This window comes from Pinus tabuliformis, chromosome 9 (genome assembly GCF_031772625.1).
Source record: "Pinus tabuliformis cultivar Carrire ecotype Pingquan chromosome 9, CPIR1, whole genome shotgun sequence".
Lineage (NCBI taxonomy): Eukaryota > Viridiplantae > Streptophyta > Pinopsida > Pinales > Pinaceae > Pinus > Pinus tabuliformis.
Genome location: NC_142307.1, coordinates 770,254,840 through 770,270,291, shown reverse-complemented (window position 1 = coordinate 770,270,291; position 15,452 = coordinate 770,254,840).

The following is a 15,452-nucleotide window of genomic DNA, read 5'->3' as shown; positions in this document are numbered from 1 at the left end:
TGTGATAAAGAAATGACCACCATAGTGCTCAATGTGCTACCAGAGGAATGGGGCAAATTTACATAAAGCATCTATGGAAATAAGGAAGCTACCTCATTCAATGAAATTATGTCATTGTGTAAGATTAAAGAACCCGGGGTAAAGGAAAAAAGTGATGTGGGATCAAATGAGCAAGTTCAAGCATTTGCTGCCATGGTTAAGACGAAAGGAAAGTTTGGAAGGTTTGGTCTTCAAAAAGGGAACAAGATAGATATGTCACAGATCCAATGCAATGGTTGTCATGAATATGGGCACTACAAGAGAAATTGGCATAAGCTCAACAAGGACAACAACAAAAGAGGAAGGGATGAAGCCCATGTCACTGAAGAAGTGGAAGAAGTTAAAAAGAAGAAATCAAAGGAGGAAGTGAAAGATCTCTACTATGACTTAGATAATCTCCTCAACCAAGTTATTTTCAATTTTAGATAGCTATCATGGTAGAAAGCATTGTAAGTATGATAGGATGCATCATATTAGGATATGGCATCATATTAGAAGCATACAGTTAAATCAAGATCTCATGACATGATTATAGAAGCATGAAAGATAACTAAAGTAGAAGTCTACATGGTTGTAGCAATCATCGTAGGAAGGAAGTAGCTCTTGGTAACCTCATTGAAAGCATAAGTGGTAATTATGGATAGAATAAATTCATCTAGCATATAGAAAGAGTTCACCATGCATCATCATCATTAGGAAGGAGCATTTACAGGATGAGGATAATCAAGATCCCCCATTGGAATCTTCATAGAAAATTCACCTCTCTTGAAAGAAGCAAGTGCCTTGTTGAGAATTCCACCTTTTATGGGATTCATTGTTTGAAAGAATGGTATAATGACTAAGGAACACAACATAATCAAGATGGTTGAAGTACTCTCAATCAAGGAAAACAAGTTTTTGAAGGAAGTATAGATTGCCAAAAGAAGGAAAGAAGTATGTATGCATGAATTTGATTAAGTCATGTCATCATATGGTTGCATGGGTAAATGCTTTACATCATAAGCATGATCGAAGAAAAGGGACATCTTCCCTTGAAAAATGCCTGAAGGCATGGTTCACATATTGACAAGATGAAATCAACATAATATGTCCTGATATGGAATATGAGGTGGTTGACAAAGATGAAGGAACTTTGGATGGAAGTTCCTAGGGAGCAATATGTAATGTATCATTTGACAATGATTATCTCACAACTTGTCACATCGCAATGACACTTGCCACACTGCGATGTTGGATAGATTTTCATACCATTAGATTAATAAACCCAATTAATTGTTAATATTATAAACCCAAGAGATTATAGACCTAAGGGATTAAAATTAAACCTTAGGATTAATATTATAAATCCAGGGGATTATGAACCCTAGAATTAATATTAAACCCTAGGATTAATAGTATAAACCCTAACATTGATATATAAAACCTAGATTAATATTAAAATCTAAAAGAGTGCCCTAATATATTATTATAGATATTAGGGATTAATATTATAAATCGAAGTGATTAATAAATCCAAGGAACATGTGTTTTCCTTAAATATTTAATATTACCATGCTAGCATAGCCACATTTACTAATGTGGTTGATATATGTCGATAGGCGCATATGAAATATATGTACAACCACATTAGTAAATGTAGTTGATATACACCGATAGGCTTTATAAATGAGATTGATAATGATTAGGTATATAGTGTAAAGATGACCATATTAACTATTTTTGATTATTAATAATTATATAAATAATAATTCGATTAATGTTATACTATATATTAATATAACATATTAAGCATTATATTTTAAACTATAACATAATATAATAATAGCGTAGGATTATTATTAATTATATTTATTTATCTCTTAGTATTAAGATCTTAATGAATAATATACATTTATTAATATAATTATCAATATCTTTTATAAAGAATTAAATCATATATATATATATATATATATATATATATATATATATTCTTGGGTTTATAACATTAATATTTATATTTGTTGAGGATCTTAATATTAATATTAATTTATAAACACAACAGATTAATATTAAAAAATGTATTATTAATAATTATATTATAGTATATTAATAATAATAAATATATATTGTACATTAAACTTAAATATATTATTAAAATGTTATACACCCTACGATTAAAAACTTAAGGATTTATATTATAAATCCTACAATTATAACCTTTCACATTATAAATCCTAAACCCAATATTATAAACCTAAGGCATTAAAATTATAAACCCTTGAGATTAATATTATAAACCCAAGGGATTATTAATATTATAAAACAAACAAATTAATAAACGTAAGGGATTATAAACCCAAGAGATTAATATTCAAACCATTGGGATTAATAAACTCAATGGGTTATTAATATTATAAACCAAAGGGACTAATAGACGCAAAGGATTAATTTATAAACACAAGCGTTTATTAATATTATAAACCCAAGTGTTTATTAATATTATAAACCCAAGTTCTTATTAATATTATAAGCTCAAGGGATTAATATTAAACCCTATGATTAATGTTATACTCTCGTGGGATTACAAACCATAGAATTAATATTATAAACCCTAAAATTATAAATCATGAGGTGTGTAATAATATTATGAACACGAGGGATTAAAATCCTTAGGATTAATATTATAAACCCTACGATTATAAAACCTAAACCCAATATTATAAATCAGAATAAGTCTTAAACCCTAAACCCTATATTATAAATAGGAATAACACTAATTTATTCAATGTCACATTACAACATTGAGTAAATTGCACGGTAATGTATCATTGTGACAATGATTGTCACACTACGTTGTTTCATTGCGACAATGCTTCTCAAACTGCAATGTTAGATAGATTTTCATACCATTCAAATACCACAAATATTAAACCAAATATTATAAACCCAAAACAATATTATTAAAAACCCAAAACTATATATATATATATATATATATATATATATATATATATATATATATATATATATATATATATATATATATATATATATATATATATATAATCTCAAGGTGCTATTACTAATTATATTATAGTAAGATTATAATATATTAATAATAACACCTATATATTCTATATTAAACTCAAATATATTTTTTTTTCCCTGGGAAAAAGTCGTAATTTCTATTAATATTAAGAAATTACATTTTGTAGATGCCGAAGCATATTCATATGGAGGCAGCAGTGCTTGTCAAGTTCACAATCTATAGATCTGGCAAAAGAAAACAAGTTGTCTCCACGCAGGGAGCCTACCGAATTTGTAACTAGCAGTGATCAAAATTATGTCCATGCTCTATGCAGAGAGCTTCATATAAACTGTATAAAACCAAAAAAAGCGTTTGTACTCATGACTAAACAGTAGATATATATACATGTTGTTAACAAAAAATAGTACTGTTATGTGAGGGCTTTATAGCCCATTTCCAATTTGATCATCAAATGGTATGTGGTAATGCTGGTAGAATGTTCCGTCGATTTCCTTCTGTATCAACCAGTCGTTTCCTTGTCTGTGCTCTGCCTCTTTAGATAGCTGGTCGGCGACTGTGCTCTGTTCCCTGTAGATGTGTCGACAGACAAATGACTCAAAAGAAGTAATCAATCTTTTAGCTTCATATAAAATGTGCCTCAATGAAAATGCATGACAATGAGATGCATCATTCAGCCAGTTGCAAACAATTTTAGAATCTCCAAATAGCTGTAGGTGTCTGCATTGTTTTTGAATTGCAAAATGTATGATGTGTTTAGCCGTGCACAGTTCAACAAAATTATTTGTGCCTCTGCCTAGTTTTATTTGTATCTTGAAGCAATGCAATTCATTGAGATATAATATGGCCCCACCCCCACAGCCTGCATCCTGTGCCGAGCCATCAAAATAAGCCCAGGGCTTAGATTTGTCGATGATCTCAGGTCTAATGGTGCGGGGGGGGGGGGGGCAGAGGATTCCTCTTCAGGTATCAAGTCAAAATCAACAATCATGTGGTGTAAGATTGTGGGCCAATATGGGGTCCTGAAGTTGAAAATGGTCTGATTACGCGCAATCCATAATGCCCAGCAGACTAGCAATGGTATGTTGATGGATTTCCCGGTGTGATTCTGGCACCAGTTGTTCCAAGCTTCCGTGAGGTTATTACCTTTCCAGTCTTTCAAGTTTGGATAGTGAGAGGTGAGGGATTGCCAAAATTGTAAAGCAGAGCTGCATTTTAAGAAAAGATGTTCTGTGCTTTCTTCCTCCCCGCGGCATAAGTGGCATCGAAAGGGACCATAAAATGATCTCTTCATGAGATTGGTGCCTGTAGGGATTTTTTCAAATAGAATGTTCCACATCAATAGTTGTGTGCGTGGTGCTGACTTAAGTTTCCAGAGCGCTTTCCAGGTGGGGAGAATATCCGGGGGCTTGTATGATTCCATGAGCCTTAAGTAACCTAGCTTCGGGGAATATGTTCCATGCTTGGCAAAGGCCCAGATGATTTCATCAGGTCCTTCTGTGAGCCTGATGTGAGCCTGAGTGAGTGCATCCGTATACTCCAGCCATTCATGTTGCCACTGATCAGGTATTTCCAACACTTGTGCGGTAGTCCATGCCTGTTGGAGAAAGGAGGAGTTTACATTATCGCCAATGTGTTTAATGTGAGTTACCCCTCTGTCTTGTAGATACCTTATAAGATCAGCTGATAATCTGTGGGCATTGCCACAACCGACCCACGGGTCTAGTCCAATGCGAACTGCATTACCTTCCCTGATGTGCCAAGTAATTCCTTCTCGCAGTAGTGGTAAGGAGCCTATGATCTCTTTCCAGATATTGGATATGTTTTGGCTAGTTCTTTGCTGCATACGGATCCAGTCCAAAACATTCTGAGGCTTGATATATTTTACATATGCAACTCGAGTCCAAAGACTATTTGAGGTGAGGAGCTGCCATCCAAGTTTGGCTGCTAATGCTCTGGAGAATAGATTGAGCCTCTTAATACCCCATCCCCCCCAGCATTTGGGTTTGGCAATGGTGTCCCGTTTAACCTAGGAAAAAAGCATCCCCGTATGGTGACCTTTCCAAAGAAATCTGCAGCAAATACTTTGTAAGCGGTTCAATATGCCTTTTGGTATCCAGGCTAGGGTCATCCAATAGACTGGAGTGGCTTCAATAACAGCTTTAATGAGGACCAATCTGCCTGCACGAGAGAGATATTTGTGGTACTATACCTGAAGCCTTTTTTCCACTTTTGCTATGAGCCATGTCCAGTCTGCAATTCTGTAACCAAGAGGTTTTAGTCTAAAACCAAGGTACTTTATACCATCTGACAGGTTCAGAGAGTTGAAGGGGAAACGATGAACAACAAAGGCGGTTTCATGTTGAGAGCAACCGACTGTGGTAATCGTGGACTTATTATCATTGATCTTCATACCTGTAGCATGCTAGAAGAGAATGATTGAGTTATGGAGAGTAGTGGAGTCCCCAATGCTGCCATTTAGGAAGATCAGTATGTCATCAACAAATAACAGATGAGTGAGATAGAAGTTATCCGCAATTGTAATGCCAGTCAATAAATGCCTATCTCAAGCTGATGAAATAATTCTACTTAATCCTTCCATAATATGCAAGAAAAGCAGAGGTGAGAGCGGACATCCCTGTCTGAGCCCCCTTTCTAAAGTGAAGAATGAAGTAGCTTCACCATTGAGAAGCACACTATAGGATACATCTGTGATGCAACTCATCGTCCATTTGATAAATTCATAGGGGAAACCAAGATGTGTAAGCAGCAGTCTAATATACAGCCAGTTAGTTCTGTCAAAGGCCTTGGATAGATCCAGTTTTAGAATCATGCCTTTCTATTTTTTGATCTGCATGGTGTGCATGAGCTCTTGTGCTGTGGCAACAGCTTCATGTATCTGTCTGTGGTGAGGGAAGGTGAATTGTTCTGAAGATATGTGCCGCGAGAGTATAGGCTTGAGGCCGTTGGCAATAATCTTGGCAATGATCTTGTAAAGACAATTACAGAGAGAAATGGGGCGAAAGTCATCGAAAGAGACAGGGTCATTCGATTTAGGGATAAGAGCAATGAAGGTGGATTTAATAGCAGAGGATATTCTGCCCCTCCTTCTGCTTTCCTCTACAATCTTCAGTAGGTCATTCCCCAGGATTTCAAAGAAAGCGATGTAGAATTCAATGGACCACCCATCTGGGCCTGGGCTTTTATCTTTTTTAAACCATTCTAATGTAGCCTCCAATTCCTCCATAGTCACTTCCTTCAGTAGTTCATCCGAATCTTCTTGTGCTACATATCTGGGGAAAAGTTCAACCACCCTCATGATTTCCATGATATTAATTTCTCCAGGAACCTTATATATACCCCTGAAGTGCTCTGTAGCTAGTCTGGCTAGGTTCTTCTGTGATGATACAGGTTGTCCTCGCTCATCTCTTAATTCCCATATAGTGTTGATGGCTTTGCGCCCATTGGCAAATTTATGATAAAATTTTGTATTATCATCCCCCTCTGTGAGCCAACTTGCCCTGCTCCTTAACCTCCAACTTTCTTCTCTTTCTTTCAGAATATGAGAGTGCTTCGCTATAAGAGAGGTGTACTGATCCTTGCTCTCAGGGGTGGGGAAGGTCCCAGATGATGAATCCTCGAAAGCAGCAATGACACTTTCTGCCTCCATCAGAGTTTGGTTATCCTGGATACGCTTTTGATGTGCCCAGATTTTAGATATCTGCTTGAGTTCAGTTAATTTTCTAATGAAGCCCTCTGAGTGATCCTCATCTTCCCTGATAATGTTGTTTTGCCAATAGTTATTTACCAATTGTATGTAAGAAGGGTCCCTTAACCAAGAGGCATTAAACTTGAAGGGGCTCTTGATTTTATGATTAATGTCCACTACTTCTAAGAATATAGGACGATGGTCCGATATGCCTCCCGTGCTGACCCATTGACGAATTCGGGGGAGTCTGTTGAGCAGTGTCTCCTTAATAAGGAATCTGTCGAGTCTTCTGGCCAAGCTTTGTTCTCCACTTCGGTTATTAGACCAGGTATACTGAATTCTGGCAGATGGAATATCCACCCACTGGTGTTCCTCCAGTAGATTGGATAATGTATCTGATAAGGAGTCGACCTACGCCAAGTGCCCCCATGACTCGCAGAATCCAAGGGAAAAATTTAAATCACCTCCAAGAATAATGTTATCTGCTTGAAGTAATTCAGATTCCAGTAAGGTTCTCCAATAGTTGGCTCGGTCGGCACAAGGGCCATAGACATTGATGATTCGAATATCCAAAGCTACAGAGTAAGCAAATATGTCTAGACCAATGTAACCTCTGCCTCCCCAAATGTTCCGGATCGCCATTGCTCTATTGCTGATCCCAATAGCCAAGCCTCCGGATCGCCCGGACGCATCCAGTGCATGGAAGGTCCAATTAGGTAGCCAGGAGTTGAGAGTATGGATAAGAGGTTCGGCCAAACAAAGGTATTCTTGTAGGAAAATAATATCCGGCTGAGATGATATAATCAATCTCCTGAGCGCTAGTTTTTTGGCTAAACTAGCAAACCCACAGCAATTGTAAGATAGTATCTTCATTAAGGGTGAGATAGGGGGCCTTTCTTTGCTCTAATGGCCCTGAGGATAGTTTGCTGTCACCCGAGGGCAACTTCTTCGTCTGCAGTGCGTCTCGCTTTGGTAATGTGAGAGGGTCGGCCACGAGAGTTCTTGAGAGTAATAGGAGCGACCTCAGGGTCAAGTCCAACGACATCAAGACCTCTGTCCTTCGTACGGGATCGAAGAGAATAACGGGGGGATACCGGGGAGGTAGGAATGGAGAGGGATGCGAGGGATGATGATATCAACGATGGCTGGCAAGGGGAGGCCACCGGAGAAGGAAGCGGGAGGGAGCAAAAGAGAGAGGGGTGTGGGGGCAGGTCCCGGGGATAACGATAAGCCATTGGTGATGATAGTGCAGAAATAGGAGATGTGCTAATAATGTGATGAGATGTAATGCCAAATGATATGCATGAAACAGGAGGCGAAGGAGAGGGGGATGAAATTGACATACCCATCGTCGCAATGCCTGCTTGTTCAGTCGCTGGATGCACAGGAGCTGGTGATGAAGGAAGGAGAGCAGTGGATACTATAGCAGTATCTGCTGCTTCTGGAGTGCTACGGGGTCCACCAACATCTTGTGTATGAGCATGCTCCTCTTGATTCTTCTCTGGATTCAGCCTGGGGGAGTTGCCCATGGGGTGTTCGGCCTCTCCATCATGTACATTCCTCATCACTTTCCGAAGGAGTGGACAATCCCTGTAGAGGTGTCCAACTTTGTGACATCTACGACAGCGATAGGGGATGCCTTCGTAGTCAATAATCTGTTTGCGTGCTGTGTCTCTCCATTGTATGGTAATGAACTCTTGAAGTCCTCCCCTGGTGTCCAGATTAATAAGAATCCGGGCATATGCCATCATGCCTGTCTGCTGGTAAGATTTGTCATAGTCCATGAACGTGCCAATGGCATTGGCAATCCTCCTGAAGATATCTTCTAACCAGTAATGTAGTGGTAAACCTGGGAGCCAAATCCATACGGGCCCAATGCCAATCTGCTCTGTCTCGGGGTCGAATAAGGGAGTCCATCGCTTAAGGAGCACCGGGGCATGTTCAAAGTGCCAGTAGGAGGACAAGACCCAGTTGGTATGATCAGCACGAGCGAACCTCAATGTGAACCATCCCCTCACGAAGGTTTGCACGAAAGGGATGTCCACCAAATGATGACCCCAAACTTCTACTGCCCAGGTCTTCAAACATGCTGCCGAATAGTTCCGACCTCTGATGTGCCCCACCAGTACTCGATCTGCAAATTTCATTGCCTCACCCCACTGGATGTCCTCCTCCAACCTGAGAAAGATATCATCCTCCTTTGATTTGAAACACCTGTATTTCTTTTTAGGGCCCTGTGAAGGAGGATTGATCTGTGGGCGACCTAGGGGAGGGGCAGTAACATTCAACGCTGCCGGGATCTGATGCGAGGAGGAGGGGTCACAGATGCTAGATGCAGTAGGGGGGCCAGAGAGCGGAGGTACGGAGGTGAAACTTCTCGAAGAAGGACCGAGTGACCCAGAGAGACCGGCCGAGACAGTGGGCAGAGTAGGGGTTAATAGCGACTGGGAAATGGAGCCAGATGTCGATGGTTCTAAACCAAGGTTAGGGTTCAAGCAACCGAAAATGAAACTGAGGGTTGACGGAAAGTGAGGGGGGGTAGAGAGTGCAGGCCAGGTAGGTGGTACATCCGGGAGGACCACAGGATATGACCTTGACTGTTCGCTAAGCAAGAACGGAGAGTAATTCTCGGAGAGGCCCGAACTGTACATACCTTCTGATGTGGCAAAGGGTGAGCGCTAGATGGATACCCCTTCCAGCGAGTCAGCTGAATAATCGACAGCTTCTAGATCCTCCATCGCCAGCTGCGTCTCGGAACGGCGGACACCTCGGTGAGTAGAGAAACTCGGAGAAAACGACAGTTCTCATGTTAACGGACCATGCTGGGCAGGTTGCAAACTGTCACAGGATGTCAACCGGTAGCGCGCACTGTATCTCTTCCTTTTAGTAGTCCCCCAGCGCGAAAATGATGAAAGTGCTCACGGCGGTTAGAGGAGAAACGACATCAGTGGTATGCAGGTAACGAAGGGCAGAACGGTTCAGAAGGTGCAGAGGGTTTCAGAAACCCTAACCCAAACCTTCGCGTGATATCTCCCATCGTGTCTCCATTGCGTTCCCCCCCGCCGATAATTCTAGACATTTTTCTAAACTCAAATATATTATTAAGATGTCGTAAATATTAAGATTAAAAACTCTAGGATTAATATTATAAACCCTACAATTATAACCCTTAACATTATAAAATCTAAACCTAATATTATAAACCTAAGGGATTACAATTAAAAACCTATGGGATTACAATTATAAATCATTGGGATTAATATTATGAACCAAAGAAATTAATAAACCTAAGAGATTATGAATATTATAAACCAAAGGGATTAATATTATAAACCTAGGGCATTAAAATTATAAACCCTTGGGATTCATATTGTAAACCCAAAGGATTATTAATATTATCAAACCAACGGATCAATAAACCTAAGGGATTAATATTACAAACCCTTGGGATTAATAAACCTAAACGATTAGTATTATAAACCCAAGGGGTTAGTATTATAAACTCAAGGGATTAATAAACCCAATGGATAAATATTATAAACCAGAGGGATTAAGATTATAAACCGAAGAGATTAATAAACCCTATAGATTAGTAATATTATATACCGAAGGGACCAATAGACCTAAGGGATTAATTTTATAATCCCAAGGAATTAACAAACCCAAGTGTTTATTAATATTATAAACCAAAGTGTTTATTAATAATATAAACCCAAGTTCTTATTAATATTATAAGCTCAATAGATTAATAAACCCATGGGATTAATATTAAACTCTATGATTAATATTATACTCCCAAGGAATTACAAACCCTAGGATTAATATTATAAACCCTAAGATTGTAAATCCTAAAGTATTATTACTTGTATTAGGGGATTAATATTATAAACCTGTGGAATGAAGCATGAAATAATATTATGAACCCAAGGGATTATAAACCCTACGATTATAAAACCTAAAATCAATATTATAAATCAGAATAAATCCTAAACCCTAAACCTAATTTTATAAAACATAAACCCTAAACCAATATTTAAACCCTAAACCCTATATTATAAACAAGAATATTAAACCCTAATTTGTTCAATATCACAATGCAACAATGAGTAAATTGCATGGTAATGTATCATTGCGAGAATGATTGTCACGCTACTTGTCGCATTATGACAGTGCTTGTCAAACTGGAATGTTGGATAGAGTTTCATACCATTCCAACGCCACAAATATCAAATCCTAATATTAAACCAAATATTATAAACCAAGGGCGGTATTATTAAAAATGTGAGTGATTAATATTATAAACCATTGAGATAATATTACTAATATTAACACAAAATGTATATAGTATAGTATATTAATAATATTTATTATATAAAAATAATAATGACATATTATATTGTGTGTGTGTGTGTGTTTTTATAATATTAATATTAATATTGGTTGAGTATCTTAATATTAATATTAATTTATAAACACAACAGATTAATATTATAAACCCGAGGTATTATTAATAATTATATTATAATAATATTATAGTATATTAATAATAGTAAATATATATTGCATATTAAACTCAAATATATTATTAAAATGTTATAAAACCTAAGATTAAAATCTCTAGGATTAATAATATAAACCTTACAATTATAAGCCTTATCATTAAGTATGGATTAAGTAGCAAAACTCAAGTTTAAGTATGGATTAAGTAGCAATCCCTTAAAAATTTTAGGGTTTATTATATTAAACTTGGGGATTATAATATTAATCTTAGGATTTATAATATTGGGCTTAATAATGTTAGTGTTTACGATATTTGGTTTGGTATTAGGGTTTCAAATGTTGACATTGGAATGGTATACAAATCTTTGCAATGTCGCAATGTTATAAGCATTGTCACAATGCAACAAATAGTGTGACGATCGTTCTCAAATGATACATCACATTGCAATTTATTCAATGTCGCATTGCAACATTGAATAAATTAGGGTTTAATATTTTGTTTTATAATATTTGGTTTAGGGTTTAGGGTTTATTTTGGCTCATAGTATTGGGTTTAAGTTCTATAATCTTAATGTTTTTAATTGTAGGATTTATAATATTAATCCTAGGGTTTTTGATACCTTGGGTTGATAATATTATTAGATCCTTGGGTTTATTAATCCATTGAGTTTATATTATAAATAATCCCTTGGGTTGATCAATTCCTTGGGTTTATAATATTACTCTTAGGGTTCAATATTGATCACATGGTTTTATTAATCCCTTGAGTTTATAATATTAATAAGCACTTGGGTTTATAATATTAATAAATGTTTGAGTTTAATTTTTTTGTTAAGCTTGGCAAGTCCTCTTTTTTCCATTCATTTATAAGAAAATTTACACCACATAGATTGGCTAGGTGGCCTCAACTTGCCCATTGGGAAACCAAGTCTATTGGCCACCTATCTGCATTGTATGCCATCCAAAAACAAAAAAGTTTCAGTCTTTCTATCAACAATATATAAGTCTCTGTTTCATGACCATACTCTAGATTTCTACCTATACATATTATTGCATAAGGAAAAGTAAAAGCTATCCGCATATAAAAAAAAATTAAACAAAGGATATTATCTAGTCATTATGTTCCTCTGAGGCTGATTCCACAGGCGCGGGGTCTTTGACATTCAATCCCAACATCTCAGACAGTTCCAAGATGCATGGGATATGATTTTCAATTTTGACAAGCCTAATATCTTGCTTATGGAGTTGAAACTGAACTTTCTGGAATCCTTTTTTATAGTTCGACATGCCTTGGAGAGAAACAACCATGCCTACCGAGATCTACTCCATAGCCTTGCCCAGTAGGATTTTCATCAGCCAATAAAGGTATAAGGTCTTCTTAAATTGTATTACCCTGCCTCTAGTGGTACGAGGTTTCAGGACGAGGGTCCTCCAGTCATCCATGTCCTCCTTAGTCTCATTGCCATGCTTAACTTCTGCTTCCCATTCCTCTAAAATTTTCCAAATAACTTCATCAGTGCCCTCGCGATATGCCTCGATAGCCTTACTAATAAGCCTTTCTACTGATTTTCTACCCCTGCGAGGCTCAGACGTGCTCGGTTCCTTTTCATTTCTAGGCACCTGGGCCCGTCTTCCATGGCCACAGATTTTTGCAGATCGAGCCATGACGGAGATGACCCAAATCTGTTTAGAGCAACAATTTGTTAACCCAAAGCAATTCAACATGATATAAAAATGCTCTCATCCCTGGGTCGGATTACCACTGATAACCGCCCCACCTTGCTCCTCCCCTATCCCTTTAGTATTAGTGTCAGTGCCTTTGTAGTCATAGGTCCATTCCCTAAGAAGGGCCGACTTACTGCAACCAATAATAAGACCCCATCGCCACACCCAACTCCTCATTGCCGCAAACCAGTTCTCTTCCCCTCGCTAATTCCAAGTTGGTGAGTGCTACTTCTTGCCAGCGTTAGTCCAACCATGGTTTGTAGACCCCTTCCCCTCTACCCAAGACACGAGTGTATAGCCTCTGATATTTTCATGCTTGACTTCCCACCCGTGATTCCTAGCAATTCCCTCTCTGCATTGGTTTCTATCTACTTCCTGACAACTGCATTGTCGTCGACAATAGGGGACCGCGCCTAGGCAACATCTTAACTAACACCCACGCCCCTCTGCACTAGGCTCGTGACCTTTACCTACAAAACCCCTATAGGCACCCCCACTCAACCCTGGCCCACACTTCCCAAGATCCCCATGCGGGACAGTAAGAGTTCGAACCAGAAGGAAATTGCAGCAATACCAGAAGTAGCAAAATATAGGCACATGATGGAACCATCACAACTAGGTGCCACCCCCAATTCTACCAATGATTCTCAACTTCCCAATTATCCTTCCTAATTTCCCCCGTTCCCTCCAACAGAAACCCAAACAGGTCAACGTTGTAATGGAAGAGAGATACCAAAAACCATACCCATTGATATTTGTAGGTTGTCGATAAGCTTGAAGCTGAGGATGGCATCGCGAGACACGTCCAGTGCACTAGCTCCCTCGTCCACGAACAAAGTCAACAACATCATCCACCTGCCTACCCTTTCTCCCGTTAAAACCTTCTCCTCCACCACCCTCGCTGCCACCTTTCCCACCTCCCTTGCATGCAATCATGCCAAGGGCCACCGCACCCATCACCTCGAGCATGTGGGGGGCGGTGGTACAATACTCAGGTGTACTCAACATTAATCTCCGTTAGTTGTCCCAACCACCGGCTTGCATCCCGATTGGGGTATAAACGCTTGAGTTTATTAATCCCTTGGGTTTGTAAAATTAATCCCTTGGGTTTATAATATTAATAATCCCATGGGTTTATTGAACCCTTGGGTTTATAATATTAATCCCTTTGGTTTATAATATTTAGATCTTGGGTTTATAATATATAAATCCTTGGGTTTATAATAATAATCGCTTGGGTTTATTAATCCCAATGGTTATTAATATTAATCCCTTGGGTTTATAATATTAATCCCAAAGGATTACAATATTAATGCCTTAGGTTTATAAACCTAATGGATTATTAATATTATAAACCCAATGGACCAATAGACCCAAGGGATTAATTTCATTAACCCAAAGGATTAATAAACTCAACCATTTATTAATATTATAAGCTCAATGGATTAATAAACCTAAGAGATTAATATTAAACCCTATGATTAATATTATACTCCCAAGGGATTACAAACCCTAGGATTCATATTATAAACCCTAAGATTGTAAATCTTGAGGTGTAATATTATAATGAACCCAAGGGTTTAAAATCCCTATGATTAATATTATAAACCCTATGATTATAAAACCTAAACACAATATTATAAATCAGAACAAATCTATTAATTTTGGCAGCTAGGGATAAACTTCACCTTCGATAGCTCATATGGGACAGCTGATATTTTTATTGGATTCCTCTCTCGAAGAGGTGTAGGATTGATCGAAAGATCATCCCTTTCTGACATGTAAAAATGGAATTATGAATTTATTTTGACTCACAAATTGTCAAGGTCGGCCAACAAACTAATATAGGCTCAGAAGCCCAACAGTCATGTCTATTCATCCTCAATGTTTGCATATAAATACAAGGTGCCTCCTCCTCATTTAGACACTTCATTCACTCACATTATTCTCTCTCCTTTATTGATTGGGTACGAATTTCAGAGGCAACACTCCACACATGTGAAGAAGAGAAGGGTTTTATGTTCCAGTCGTTGACTGATGTTGACCAAAATTGCAGGACGCTGATTTTACTTTCGTTGACCAGAGTTGACCTGTTTTGAGTGTGGTTTTGGGTGGAGGATTTATGTTTGGGTGGGCTGCAGTTCTAGGCACAAAATTCAAGATAGTTTGACCTCTATTTGACCAACGTTGACTGTGCCAGGGCTTGTTGTTGTGTTGACTTTTGTTAACCAGATTTTACTGAACTTTTTCAAACTGTTTTTGGGTTTAGTTGACTTGTTGTTGGAATCTGAGTTGATCGAGTTTGACCGAGCTGTTTTGGAGGTCAAAGTCTACCTTGTTGACCAGCGTTGACTTTCTGGTTAAGGCTTTCTTTTTCATTGTTTGATTGATCATATTTCACTGTGATTGGGCAAGTGAATATTGTATATTGTACTCTCTCTCTCTATTGAA